Raw genomic sequence first — 16,110 nt, 5'->3', positions numbered from 1 at the left:
TTACAAGCTATAATCCTTTATCCCTGGACTAGATGCTCACGTTTATGGTCGCGAGCGTCTTGTGGTCACGATCACGAGCTACACTCAAGTGATCATGAACAAGACGCTCACGATCGTTAGCTAGACGCTCATGATCACGAGCTATAAGCCCATATCCCGGGCTCTAGACACTCGAGAACTAAACGCTCAAGATCAAGAGCTATAGGCTCACAATCACGAGCTATTAGCTTGTGATCACGAAATAAATACTCTCTCATGATCACGAGCAGGATGCTCATGATTGCAAGCTAGTTCTTTAGGAGCTAGAAGCTAACAATCAAGAGTTATAAGCTCATGATCACGAGGTAGACGCTAACGATAATGATCTAGATGCTCACGATCACTTGCATGAGCTAGACGCTCACGATAACGAGCTAGATGCTCATGATCACTTGCATGAGCTAGACACTCAAAATAACGAGCACAAGCCAGATGATCATGATCATGAAGTAAACGTTCATGATCAGGCTAGATGCTCACGTTCAAATGCTAATCACTAAATATCACGAGCTGACGCTCACGATTACGAGCTCAATGCTCAAAATCATGCGCTAAATGCTCACGATCACACGCTACACGCTCACGGTCATGAGCTACACGCTCACGGTCATGAGCTACACACTCACGGTCATGAGCTACACACTCACGGTCATGAGCTACACACTCACGGTCATGAGCTACACGCTCACGGTCACAAGCTACACGCTCACGGTCACGAGCTACGCGCTCACAATCACGAGCTTCCGGCTCACAATCACGAGCTTCCGGCTCACAATCACGAGTTAGGTGCTTACAATCATGACCACGAGCTTCACGATCATGAGCTAGACGCTTACGATCACGATCTAGACATGCACAAGCTCTAGACACTTATGATCATGAGCTAGAAGCTCAAGATTGCGAGCTAGTCGCTCACAATCACAAACTAGACGCTAAGGCTCATGAACTAGACGCTCACGCTCTCGAGCGAAATGCTCACGCTTCCGTGCGAGACGCTCATGCTTCGTGTGAGACATTCATGCTCACAAGCGAGACGCTCATGCTTTTGTGCAAGATGCTCGCTCTCACGAGCAAAACGCTCATGCTCTCGTGCAAAATGCTCATGTTCTTGTTCGAGGGGCTGACACTCATGAGCGAGCTCGTGCGAGGCACTCATTTTCTCAGGCAAGACACTCAGGCTCTTGTGCAAGACGCTCATGCTCTCGTGCGAAGCGTTCATGCTCACGGGCGTGACGCTCAGGCTTTCGTGCTAGCCGCTCACGCTCTAGTGCGAGGCGCTCACGTATGAGATGCTCACACTTATGACCGGGACACTCAAGATCTTGCACGAGGCGTTCATGACCTAGAGCGAGGCACTCGTGATCATGATCACAGTTACGAGGGAGACGATCCCGATGGTCAGCATACCAATCGCCGATTCTAGTTCAGCGATCGTCAGATCACTGACCATAATTGCGTCGATCATTTGATACCCGATCACCGATTGCCTGCTCGTTAGTTGCCGATCGTCAACCCCTGAAAGATCACTGATCACCGATCCCCGATCTTCAAGGTTCGATCTCCGATCCCCTAGTACCTACCTGCAGCTCCGATCGCCAGCTCACGTAGCATCAGCTTGAAGCTCGCTGATAGCCATGCTGATTGCCAACCCCCTGCTTGCGGGTCACCAGTGCTCCAGTTCGGTAGATCTCGGATTTACCAGAACTCCGATTCGTCAAATGCCAATTGCCATTTTTCAACGACTAGATGATCCCTGGTTGCTTATCAATAGTAGTGTTCACTGTTTTAATGTCTGATAGCTAGTCATTCGTTGTCTTACATGACGAAAGCTCATCGTTCGCTTGCTTGCTGTCTGCTTGCTTGACGTTAATTGGTCTGAGGCTAGTGATCACTATAAGCCTGCACCACTCTAGGCTTGTAATCAGCAACCACTTCCTAGAGAATACTCTCTCCTTGATGGCATGGATCATCTCAACTCGCTCTTGGGCTTACACTATTGTACTTAGTTAGACCTTGTTGAGTTGAGGGAGTTTTATCTCCATTTTTTCCTTCTGAGGACGTAAGACTACACCCTTCTTCGACAATGGGGATAATACGGTAGTGCAAAGCTCAATGCCCCTCGCTCTTTTGGTTTCCTGTTTGTGTATCACAAATGGGGCTTCTTGGGTTCCCAAAGTTTTCTAGCCTTCTGCGAGATCAGAGGGATGCGCAGCAAGGTGGCCAGGTTTATCCATTGAATCTGGTACACTCATGGTAATTCTTCTCCCTTGTACGTATGTGTTTTCACTTACACTTTGTTTATACTTCAGGAAGGCTTATGAGCAAATTGCCTCGGGAACTAGGTTGTTGCTTCGGTTGCTACATCCTCCTTTGTTGTCATATAGGGCTGCTCACGAGCCAACTTTGTTTGAATAGGAACTACGCTAGTTAGGCAGTCTCCTGAAGCAAATAGGATCTCGGATATGGTAGGGGTGGCAGATTCCTTGAATCTGTTCCTCCCCCTCCAGCAGGAAACACAACCTCATGAGGTTACCGCCATTCTCGCCCTGTTAGAGAATGAAATTCAATATTTTCTAAGTGACAGCTATAGCAATTTACTTGCTACGATTCGGGTTGGTCCGTATGCCCTCGGACCTTAGTGGAAAAACATTCAACCTCCATCTGCTTCCGTTCCGGGGAAAAAATTTTTTGTCCACACTTCATGAAACTCAGTCTTGTTCATGGAGTCGGCTGATGACTTCATCCTGTAACCAGAACTCTTCCTTAGGCCGGAGTGGTTGGGAACGAATATGTTCCTTCCTATGGAAGAAACCCTCCCACGAGCTCAAAATAATTGGCTTGTGTCTTTTCAACAAGGAAAGAGATCCATACTTAAGCTACAAAAGATACTTTATTGTATCTTCCATCTTCCTTCAGGAAATGGGAAGCAGTCTCACTCATCTTCCTCATGATTGGAACATCCGATCTCATAGGAAGATATGGGACACCAGGATACCGCCGAGCTTCGTTTCTCCTCGTGAGACGAGCTTAATCTTCAAACCTTGTCATGCAAAGGAAGGTTTTGCTATCAATCAGTTAGTCCTTAATTTCCTGTATAGGATCGGTCCTCGTCTTGAAGACCTCGGCCTACTGACTGATCTTGAAAGTCTCGAACTCTTGCGAGACATCTCCTTCAGTTTACCTCGATCTGGAAATTTAGGAATCGAAGGAAAGACACGAAGGTCATATCCTCTACGGGTATCCGTAGTCTGGGGCATCAGCCTGTAGAAACCTCCACAGGTTCGACAAGACTGCATTAGTCCCTATCGAATGCGACCTCTGAGAGACTGGCCGGGTCCCAGGTCCATCGGCACTAAGGATCATCCTTCCCTTGGTTATCTACAAGACATGAGCAAGAAACAGTCCTGGTAAAAAGACTGCCTGATGAGAATCTCTCCCAGGGAGTCGGTTTCCTCATTCTTCCTGGATTTGACGTTTCCTATAGAGGCATCAAAGAAAAGGGGGTTGAGGCCATATACAGTACCATATGTCCATAGGATAATGATCAGAGCACGAATGATACTGTCTCTTAATCCCCTAGTAGGCACCATCTTCTCTCAGGAAAGATCCGGGGGTGGGGGGGGGGGAATGACAGTGATTTGGGGAAACACTTACTGCTCCTACGTGGTCTCCCCTTCAGGATATCATGTCCATCAGTTTGGATTTTATAGAATCCACCCCTTCTGTTAGAGTCTTCCTTCTACAGCCTCTGTTTTAGAGATCTTTCTTCGGGAAGTGGAATGAATATCACTGACATGCATTAATCTTCATTCTTATCTTATTTAAACCATCTTAAAATTAATAGCACATTTTTCATACAGCTTACTGAAAGCTATTTTTAATATTAGTTATCAATGGGATTTGTAAATGCTTTCATTTGTTTGTTGTGATTGGCGATGAAACATAAATTAATAAAATTGTTTCCTTTCTGGGCCTTGTGTACAGGAAAAATATAATATAGAATCAGCTTTATTTTGAATTTCCAAACATGCAATAAGTAAAACAAAATTTGTAATATCATCTTTACTTAACCAAAACCTAGCCTACACATGATTGATTTCATAACTAAGCAGTCGTCTTATACTACAGATATGACCAATTAATTAAAATTTTGCATTTATTTTTTTATCTTGTTTAATCTAAAGGTTGTTTTATACATGGATACTGTACTGTATATACTATTTTCATTAATTCTGCCAACAAAGTTGAAAGGAGGTTATGTTTTTGCCCTTGTTTGTGTTTGTTTGTTTGCTCGTGAACAGCTTCCAGGCCACAATTTTGATTGTAGAGTAATGAAACTTGCTGGGATTAATGTTATGTAAAAAGTTAGAAATGATTAGATTTTGGAAGGTCAAGGTTACGGTCATGTAAAATGTCCAATTAATTTAATCAGCCATAAGTTTAGACATCATTGTCACGAGACTTCAAACTTAGTTTATATTTGAGTGTATGAAAATCCAATCCAATTATTACATGTTAAGGTCAAAGGTCAAGGTCAAGTCCAAGGTCAAGAAAAAGGTCAAATCCCAGTCATTAACCAAATGGCCACAATTTTAATCGTAAAGTAATAAAACTTGCAGGGATTTTAAAGTTCTGTAAAGAGCTGGAAATGATTGATTCAGGGAAAGGCACGCTGATTTCAAGAAATAAACAGCCGTGGCGGAGGTCTGCACTCTCAGAGTGTTTTTTTAGTTCACTTACGTATGTACAATTATAGTATTCTTTTATAAATTTTTGATGATTTTGTTTTATTTTAATAGTAGGGAAAGTAGTAGTAGTGGTTCCCAGATTACTCAATTATGTTTTTGGTGCTGTATTAACTTTGTTTTTATATATCCCTGGCTTGAAGTAATCTCTGTTTTCATGAATATCATTTAATTTACATTTCTTAATTATATTACTTAGCTTTCACGAGTTTCTTTTGATTTACGATAATTATGTTATATAAACTTGAAAAAGAAGTGTGTTAATCTCTGCTGTTCTTTTTTATGTTACCCAGATGTTTAGCATATATAGTAGTCCTATAGCTTATACAATTTTGTATGATTTTGCTGGATTTTTTGCTTAGGAAAACAAGTTTTGGATACAATGGACTATCGGCAGTAACAGACACCCTTTCCTTTCCGTATTAGTACGTTATTGGGAAGTTCAACTGTATTTCTTAGAAATTTGACTATATAGTCCTATTTCTTACTGTTATGGATGAAAATATTTCTTGTTCTTATGCTATGACTTCTTTAAGAAGCTTTCTTTTTAAAAAGTGCAAATTTTTTTTCTAATAAACGAGAAAGTTATAGTAAATGCTCTGATTGTATGTAGGTTAAAAATAGAATAGCCTGCTCCAGCTGTTAGCAGTCTAGCATACGTATAAGTAAAAGATAGGGAAAAAATATATTTACAGTTTTATGCTGTAAATTTGTTTCTATAAAATCTTCATCAGATAGAATTAATTTTGTATAAAATGTACAGTAGTGGGAAATACTGAAAAGAAGGAAATAAGCATAATAATGAATAAGGATAATACAGAATAAAAAGGGGTTAAAAAGAATAAACAGAGACTGAAGTTAACAATAAAAATGTGTGAAAACAGATATGAAAAGGTAAGTGAAAAGGAAATGTGAAAGACGAAAGAATAGAATGTAAAAATTTATATTGTAATTGTACTGAATGTGGTCAAAAGTATTGCTTTTCCATTCTGTATATTTAATCTACAATGGAGAGGTTGAGTGCTTTTAATTTATTAAAAAAGATGGAATGAAATACTAAATTTAAAGAAGCTGAAAAATAGGTAAAATGATGAAAGGAAGGAAAATTAATTGAAACTATAATAATTCAAAATCTCATGTAGTAAGAGGGTAGAGGGAAACCATAAAGTAAAAATTTTATGAATAGAACTTACCTGGCAGTTATATATTGTATATAGCTATAGTCTCTTGACGTCCGGCAGAATTTTTCAAAACTCGCGGCAACCGCCGTGTGGTGGTTGTGCGGTTAGGTGGTTAACACCCCTTACAGGGTGGTACCTGGAATCATTCCCGTTTTGTGTTCCTCAGATCATCTCTGCTGGTTGGACTGACAACATCGTTGGTCCGCCATTGGAGTTTTTCGTTCGCTTTCCCTGTATCGCTGTACTGGACTTCTTTTTTGGTGATTGGTGACGTACACTGATCTAGGGTTTTGGCAATCGCATTTGTTATTATTCTTTAACTATTTGTTTGTTTACGATGACTGATAAACTTCATTTTTGTGTTTGTGTAAATGAGGTATGCAAGGTGAGGTTACCGAAAGTTTCGGTAGACCCTCACACTGTTTGTGTAAAGTGCAGGGGTTTTGAATGTGCGCTTGAAAATAGGTGCAAGGAATGTGAGGTTTTGAGGGAGAAAGAATGGTTAAGTATGAAACGCTATGTGCGTAAGTTAGAGTTAGATAAAGCCAGGAGGGCTTCGAGATCTAAATCTAATTTTGCTAGTGAGCTTAGCTTAAATATTTCTTTTGATCCCTTAATTAATTCCTCTGTAGAAGTTGAACCTTCTCCTGAGGTAGTAGCTCCTGCCCCTTCTACAGGAACGGTATTTATGGATGACCCTCGGTACGCCAGGATGGCGGCTGAGTTGAAGGCTATTAAAGACCAGCTTTCAGCCTTTAAAGGTAAGAGTGAGAGTGTGATTAGTGCTTGTGAAAGTGCATTGGAGGTGGCGACTGATTGAACCTGTCACGTCCCTAGGTCTAGACCTCTACCAAGCTCCCAGGACCAAGGGAGAAGGTACGTCGACGGCCACAAAGGAGTGAGAGGTACGCATCCTCAGTCAGCTGTCGCCTCAAGCAGTCCTCTTGCGTTTTCCCAGGCTGCTCATGATCGCCAAGGATAAGGCGTGTCGGAAGTGATGGTGTCTTCCCCGAGCCCCTCGCCTAGATGCAAATGGCAGTATGAAGCTTCGAGACCGACCAAGAGGAGATGGAATCAAGCTGATCAGACCCGTTCTCGCTCTCCCTTATCGAATAGCCCGGAACCTTTTCCTTCAGAGGATGACTGGGACGCCATTCCAACGAAGAGGTCAAAGCCTAGAAATGGAAGGAAGGAAGATTCTCCTCTTCTTGTAAGTGACGAGAGACCATCGAGAGATCCTTCTCTTACACACAGCGCTACTCGGCAGCCATCGCCTTCGGAAACGCAGGATCCAGCAGCAGTCGCGAAGTCTTTTATGAAAGTTATGCAGAAGCAGCTGTCTTCTCTGGTACAAGCTTTTAGCCGCCCTTCCTCCCAGTCAGGCAGGCGTAAGGACGACACTTTACCGATTAAGAAATCGGCCTCTAAGAGGGAACGGAGTACCTCTCCCTTGTAGGACAAACAGTGTCACTCCTCTCCCTGGGAACCGCGGCGCTATTCGTCAAGCGCGCGGCACTGCGCATCTTCTTCCTCGACACGCCGCCAGGACGCTTACGATTCTCGTTGCCAGGACGCTTCCGTCTCTCGCTTGCGACGCCAAGACGCTTCCAGCCTGCCTCTCCAGGACGCTTCCGCTTCACGACGTCAGGACGCATGCAGCTTTTGTCGCAGGGACGCTTCCAGCTCTCGGCGCCAGGGCGCATCCTTCTCCCACCTCAAGGACGCTTTTAGCGCGTGACGTCAGGACGCCTCCATCGCGCGGCAACAGGACGCCTCCATCGTGCGGCAACAGGACACCTCCGGCGCGCGGCACCAGGACGCATTCAGCCCTCGCCAACAGGACGCATCCGACGATTTTCTTTTCTCGGACGCAGATGAGCAATTGGAAACTGATCGGCTTGTTAAAGCAACCTCAGACTTAGTTCCTGCAGCCCAAAGAGAGACTGAGTTGGAAGTAGGGCAAGATCTAGACGATATCTCAGAGGATGAGGGTAAGCCTGCTAACGTGGCTGCAGATTATAAGGTTCTCTCTCGCTCCCTCCTTGAGCTTTATGGGGAGGAGTTTCAACCTGCTGCTCCTCGTTCTCCTCAGTCGCAGTTTAGCAGGAAGAAGGCCAAAAAGCAGTCGGCTTTCATCAAAATGAAGCTGTCCATCTCGGCTAGGAAGGCTCTCACTAGAATGGATGACTGGCTGAAGGAGCGTAGGCAAGCAGTCAAGACCACCTTCTCGTTTCCACCAGCTAGACTTGCGTCTAAGGCGGGCATGTGGTACGAGACTGGAGAAGCTCTGGGCCTGGGAGTGCCTGCCTCCTCCCAGGGGGACTTTTCTGGCATTGTTGACTCTTCCAGAAGACATGGTCTTAACTCGGTGAAGGTAATGTGGTCTGTCTGAGCTTGACCACCTCGTCAAGGGAATTTTCCGAGCCTTCGAAGTCTTCAGTTTTTTTGACTGGTCTCTGGGTACGCTAACCAGGAAAACAGAGCGGTTGGAAGATACAGAAGACCTTACTAGTATTATGGCCTTAATGGACATGGCTCTTAGGGATGGGTCAAATGAGTTGGCTTCCCTATTTTCTGCAGGAGTTTTAAAGAAGAGGGCCCTTTTATATTCCTTCACTTCTAGAGCAGTTACAGTCGCGCAGAAGGCCGAGCTCCTTTACGCCCCTCTCTCGGAGCACCTTTTTCCTGAGTCCCTTGTCAGGGACATTACCCTTTCTTTAGCGCAAAAGGCCACACAAGACCTCCTGTCACGCTCTGCAAGGAAGCCTTTACAAGCGGTTCCTTCATCATTGAAGAGAGAGGAGAGGAAGCTTCAGCAGCCCTTTCGAGGTAGAGCTCCGACGAGAACAGACTTCAGGGGAAAAAGGCAGGAGACGGGCGGTAGAACGAATAGGGGTTCGTTCAGATCCCGCCCCAGGACATGAAGCTCAAGTCCTCCAGACAGCGGTAGGAGCAAGACTGTCACTTTTTTGGCAGGCTTGGAAGAAAAGAGGGGCGGACGCCTGGTCCCTCTCGGTCATCAAGGAGGGATACAAGATCCCCCACTTGAAGAAGCCTCTGCTTTCAAATACACCTCTATCCTTGGTGGCGCAGTACTCTGACATCGGGAAATAAGAGGCTCTACTGGATCTGGTGAACCAGATGCTGGAGAAGGGAGCGATAGAGCCAGTTCTGGAACTATCTTCCCCAGGTTTCTACAATCGCCTGTTTCTGGTACCCAAGAGCTCGGGTGGATGGAGACCAGTGCTAGATGTCAGCGCTCTGAACATCTTTGTGGAAAAGACAAAATTTACCATGGAGACAACTCAGTCAGTGCTGGCAGTGGTACATCCAGGGGACTGGATGGTGTCTCTGGATTTACAGGACGCTTACTTTCACATCCCCATCCATCTGACTTCGAGGAAGTTCTTAAGATTTATGATCCAGGGCAAGTGTTTCCAGTTTCAAGGCTCTTTGCTTCGGCCTCAGCACTGCTCCTCAAGTCTTCACCAGGGTAATGGCGAACGTGGCAGGATGGCTTCACCAAGAGGGGATAAGAGTATCTCTATATCTGGACGACTGGTTGATAAGATCCCGGTCGAAGGAGAAATGTCTGGAGGGCCTACGCAAGACTTTAATGATGGCTCAGGAACTGGGTCTTGTCAGCAACAAGGAGAGGTTCCAGACTGAATTGAGTCAGAAAATTCTTTATTTGGTGATAGTTCTGGACTCAGTTCGTTTTCTGGCTTCTCCCTCCCAAGAAAGGCAGACCAGGTGCCTCGGGAAGGTTCAGGAATTCTTGGAAAGACAGAAGTGCTCAGTGAGGGATTGGATGAGTTTGCTGGGAACCCTCTCCTCGTTCGAACAGTTTGTCTCTCTGGGAAGACTGCACCTCAGACCTCTTCAACACTTCCTATCAAGGGTGTGGGACAGGAAGATTCAGGAGGACTCCTTTTCCTTCCTTATTCCAGCAGAAATCAAGAGTCATCTGATTTGGTGGCTGGATCCAGCTATTTTAGGGGAAGGAATCTCCCTATTCAGGAAGAACCCAGACCTAGTGTTGTTCTCGGATGCTTCGGAGTCAGGATGGGGAGCAACACTGGGAAGCAAGGTCTCAAGCTCTTGGGGAAAGGAGCAAGCCAGGTGGCACATCAACAGAAAGGAGTTAATGGCCATTCTGTTAGGACTGAAGGCCTTCAAAGACTCCGTGTCGGGGAGGATAGTGGAGGTCAATTCGGACAACACTACGGCTTTGGCCTACATCAGAAAGAAAGGGGGAACTCACTCTCTGTCTCTGTTCGAAACAGCAAAAGAGCTCCTTCTGTGGTCGAAGGAGAACAACGTAGAACTTCTAACAAGATTCGTGCAGGGACAGAAGAATGTAAGAGCAGACATGCTCAGCAGGAAAGGGCAAGTTCTTCCCAAGGAGTGGACCCTCGATCATCAGGTCTGTCAGAGTCTGTGGAAGTTATGGGGGAGGCCTTTAATAGACCTCTTCGCCTCCAACCCAAACAAACGGATCCCCAACTACTGCTCCCTAGTCCCGGACGAGGAGGCAATAGCAGTAGATGCCTTCTTGATGGACTGGACAGGGATGAACACCTATGCGTTCCCCCTTTCAAGATCATCAATCTGGTAGTCAGGAAATTCGCTCTCCTCGAATCAGGAAGAATGATCCTGGTAGCTCCATTCTGGCCAGCAAGAGAATGGTTCACAGAGGTGTTGGACATGTTAGTGGACTTTCCAAGAAGCCTTCCTCCAAGTCCAACTCTTCTCAAACAGCCCACTTCGAGAGGTATCATCAAAACCCCCTCGCTCTACGACTGACTGCCTTCAGACTATCGAGAAGCTTGTCAGAGCGAGAGGCTTTTCTGTGCAAGCTGCAAGAGCTATCGCCAGAGCGAGGAGGATCTCTTCGCAAAGAATCTACCAATCGAAATGGGAAACCTTTAGATCTTGGTGTAAGCAGCATAAAGTTTCCTCAACCACTACCTCTGTGAGCCAAATAACGGATTTTTTAATTGTCCCTCAGACAAGACTCTAAACTGGCCGTATCCACTATTAAAGGGTACAGGAGTATGCTTTCTGCTGTCTGTAGGCACAGAGGCATAGACTTGACTCAGGATAAAGACTTGCAAGATCTCCTGAAGTCTTTTGAGACAACTAAGCAGGCTCAGTTAAGACCCCCAGCTTGGAATTTGGACGTGGTTCTGAGGTTCCTATGCAGCAAGAAATTTTAACCCATCTCACAAGCATCCCTTAGAGATGCTACTAAGAAAACCCTCTTCCTGATGGCTCTGGCCACAGCAAAAAGGGTCAGCGAGGTTCGCGCTATTGAGAAGCAGGTGGGCTTTAACCAGGATGGAGCAGTATGTGCGTTGAGGATCGACTTCCTCGCTAAGAACGAGAATCCATCTAAACCCTGGCCGAGGACGTTTGAGATTCCTAACCTCACTAATGTGGTGGGTCAAGAGCAGGAGAGGCTCCTCTGCCCAGTTAGAGCCCTAAGGGCTTATTTATCTCGTACCAAGAATGTTAGAGGTGCATCCAATTCTTTATGGTGCTCAGTGAAAGATCCTCTAAAGCCCCTCTCAAAGAATGCATTGTCATTTTTCTTGAGGGAGACAATAAGAGAAGCTCACCTCTTGTGTGAGGAAGAGAGCTTCGGTCTTTTAAAAGTAAAAGCTCATGAGGTGAGACCCATTGCTACTTCACTGGCATATCGCAAGAATATGTCAGACAGATTATGGACGCAACGTTCTGGAGAAGCAACTCTGTGTTTGCCTCTCATTACCTCAGAGGTAAGAGTTGATTATGAAAGGTGTTATACCTTGGGCCCATATGTAGCTACTGCTTCTGTATTGGGCAAAGGAGTTACTACCTCCCCTCAACCTTAACTTTTGTATGCCTGTGTTTGGGTTTTGGTTTTTATGGTTGTCTGAGGACTCTGATTGGTGGTACAGTGCCCTCAGTCTAGCTAGATAGTAATATCTATTCTGCAATTTTAGGTGGTCAGTTTGAGTAAGGTTGCAATTTTTTAAAAAAGGGACATAGGTAGTGCTGAAGTCTAGTCAAGTTGTTGGTGTCACCCCGTTTGACAGACTCGATTGAGTTGTTTCAGCATGACAAGTCCACTCCTGGCTGACACTCCTAAGGGAAAGCGACTCAAGAGGCAGGAACCTTTGAAGTCAGCTACCATAGCAGGTAAGGAATCAAGGTGTTTTATCCTACAACTTATTGTTGTTTTCCCAACGATGTTAGCTATCTGTCACCCTCCTCCAAATGTGTGAATCAGCTATTATATATAACTGCCAGGTAAGTTCTATTCATAAAAACTCCATTTTTATGATAAAACAAAGTTTTATGAATACTTACCTGGCAGTTATATATATATTTTAAGTCCCACCCTCCTCCCCTCAGGAGACAGGTGGGGCAAAGATGATCTGAGGAACAGAAAACGGGAATGATTCCAGGTACCACCCTGTAAGGGGTGTTAACCACCTAACTGCACAACCACCACATGGCGGTTGCCGCGAGTTTTGAAAAATTCTGCTGGACGTCAAAGACTATAGCTATATATATATAACTGCCAGGTAAGTATTCATAAAACTTTGTTTTATCATAAAAACTCCATTTTAACAACTTAATTATATGTACTATAACATTAAATGAAAAATTAAATTATATAGTTCAGTTTTAATGATTAGGGATTGTGAAGAAAATAGAATGAAGTTTAGAAGTATCTGTAGTTTATTTAGTGTTATAGAGGATTTAGGCATTTATTAACGGGCATGACTCGGCCCCATTAAAACAATGTTTTTTTTAGTTACTTCAAGCATTTACTACTTTTTTGTTTTTTGATCGATTTATTTGATTTAAAAACCGTTTGAAAGAGAATTGGATGGTCTAAAAGTTGTACATTTGAAATTTTCTTAGCTTTCTTAAATTTTATATATTTTATCAATGCATAGAGGTCACTTTCAAAGTTGACTACAGTATTTATCAATTTAGTTTTTGCAAAAAGTGAATATACATATTGTAGACTATAAAATTCCATATCTATTCATGTTTAAATATAAAAAATTTATCAATATTAATAAAAGTAATGACAAGTTTTTTTTTTCCAAAAATTTAATATTTTGAGCATTCTTGCTTCAAAGATCTTTATAGTAGAGATTTGTTGAATATACTTAAGTATGCGTAAGTATGGGCTTTTAGCAGTTATTTTCCTCAACATCTGCACATCACCATCCTCTAAATGCAAATATTCCAAGAATGGTGGTGAAACCACTCTGTGGTGTTGATGAGTGACAACGACACCATAGTGGTCTACGTCAACAAGCAAGAGCTTATAGTCTCAAGCCCTTGTTGCAAGCTGATGAAGCAGATGCACATCTGGGCACTGTTTCACGACGTAGAGTTGTCAACCAGGTACATTCCAGACAATAGGAATGTGCTGGTGAGTACACTCAATCACCAGGGGCAGGTTGTGGGATCAAAGTCGTCATTACATCCTTGTATAGTGGAGAGGCTTCTTGCCCTGTGGGACTGTGAGGATCGACCTGTTTGCCACTCAGCAAAACAGAAGGCTCTCTGTGTTTTACTTCTCTATTCCAAACCCGTGGGCTGTGTTCAAAGATGCCTTCCAACAACCATAGGATCACATGAACGCGTCCGTCTATCCTCCGCTCGGCCTTACCTGGCCGTTACTCAACAGGGTGTTGATTGCACCAGGAATCAGGATGACCCTAGTGGCCCCCTTCTAGCCGAAGTCCTGAGAGACCTACCCCAATGGCCCATGCTTATGTCAGCCGCATATTCAGAGGCACCTCCAGTCCGTAAAGTCCTTGGATCTTCACAGTGTAGTGGTTTGCGGACTGTGGCCAGAGGTAGCACCCAAACTGCCTGGTGTCTGAATTCCGACCACACTCCAACGTTCACTACATAAAAAAGTAAAACGGTGGAATACCCAAAAATCTAGGTAACAGGTCAAGAGAATGGAGCACTTGGCACCACCCCTTGATTTTATACTGGGCAAGGGGACCCAGCTAGCAATTTAATTGCTTAATTAGAAACAGAGTATTGTCAAATTTTAATAAGCAATAATGTAAAGAAAAACTAGTATCACTTTACACTCCAGCCTCACAATAACAAGATAAGAAAAAATTTATTTGAATAACAAAAAATAACATGCTGGACACTCATATGGGTTCTGTATACAAGTATAAACAGAAGCCCGCCGAACTATCTATTTGGGCTAAATTCAAATATAAGTTGAATTAGCTTGCATCAAGATCAAAGGGATTATAAAACAAGGTTACACATTGGACTTGACTGTAAATTCTCACCTCTACATCAGAAAGACAAAAAAAGCTAAGTCCTCGGTGATACTCAGTATGTCAGGGTTATTTTACACCCATGAAAATGGATGAGTCGAGACCACTTATGATAGTTTTTTTGAGGTCCCTCTTGATTGCAAAATCACGTACACAATAAATTAGATTCAGTATAAGTCATTTCTTTAACATAAAGGATGCTATTCACAATTTATGCGGCAAACTAGGCCAACTTGATGAGTACCAGCTCAATTAACATCATTAAGAAATGTCTAAATTGTTTCACTGCATCATTGTTGAGAATCTGCTCATTGCTGGATCACTATAACAAGTTCACAGTAGTTTATAAGGTGGCGAAATGTTCATGTCACTCCAACAATTCTCTGGGTTAACAGGATACACAGAGTATGTGTTTTGCTCTCAAGTTCAATTACATCACAATGTAGTAGGGCATGCTTGAATCACTCATCAATGTACGGGAAGTTATAACAACGAAGCAGGCTGTGAGTAACTTTTCTATTGACAACTTCTCCCTATTGACAACTTCTCCATCTAGCCTATAATCCCTGCTGGGTGCAGGGCACTGTCACTCTGTAATAAAAAAATTCTTTTAGAGTAGGACTGGAGATCCAATAAACACAATTTATGAAGTATGATAATAAATAAAAAATATAGGAATAATTTGTACTTTTCTTAACTATTTCTCCACAACAGGTGGAGGTTATCCAGCATCTGCAAGTAAGAGGCTTTATGCGAGGCACTGCATATGAGATGTCTCGATACCTGCAATGGTCCTCTGCAGCTGTCTATTAAGGGAAGGGGACCATTATCTGCAATTCGTTTCATAGAAGGTCTATTTCTGTGGTCAGAGTATCTCTAGCTCAGATCACCGATTTCCTCATCTTCCTTCGCCTAGAGAAATACCTCTTAATCCCGGCTGTCAAAGTCTACCCCTCAGCCTTGGGCATTGTGTAACAACTGAAGGGTATAGACCTCTCACCTCGTGTGAGTTGTCTATGCTCATGAGGAACTTCAAACACTCTTTCCCAACTCAAGATCTCAGACCCCCAGACTGGCACGTGACTCTTGTCCTCAAAGCCCTTACACGTACCCTGTATGAGCTTTTGAGATCATCAGACAGAGATCTGACTCTCAATACTCTTTTCGATAGCCTTAGCATTGTTGAAAAGAGTAGGAGAGTTGCACTGACAATCTTATTTAGTCACTCACACCAAGGGGTGGAGGGAAGTTTCCTTCGATTTTATACCAGAGTTTGAGGCCAAGACTTAGAACCCGGCTGTGCTTATCAGACCTAACGTTGCTTAACTTTGCTGATCGGATGATAAGTGATGTTTTCAATGTGGTGTGGTCATTGACCTTGTATAACCTGGATATAAAGGTTTTCATTTAGTAGTCATAATGATGAACTCAGAAGTACATCATAATGAAATTCATAACGAGGTTAGGTAACAGACCAGTCTTATATTAATTGCGACATCTTTGATGCATCAAAGACTTAAAGAGTAAAAGAAACTAAGATTAGCAGAAGAGACTAAACAAAACTAAAATTAGCAGAAGAGACTAAACAAAACTAAAATTAGCAGGAATTCATCATAATAGTGATAACCGGCACGTTTGTAATGCACTTCTTGGGGGCGGGGGCTCATGGTCAAAAAGCAATCCTATATGAAATGTGGCCCTCCAAATAATATTGATGTATTGTTTCTTATTATAAACTGAAGTTCCTCACTGACTACAAATAACCCTACTACAGTACTCTATGATAATTACATCTTTATAGCCACACTTGTAAAGGTAATAAAAGCTCCT

The sequence above is a fragment of the Palaemon carinicauda genome, chromosome 15 (genome assembly GCF_036898095.1).
Source record: "Palaemon carinicauda isolate YSFRI2023 chromosome 15, ASM3689809v2, whole genome shotgun sequence".
Lineage (NCBI taxonomy): Eukaryota > Metazoa > Arthropoda > Malacostraca > Decapoda > Palaemonidae > Palaemon > Palaemon carinicauda.
This window is presented reverse-complemented; position numbering follows the sequence as displayed.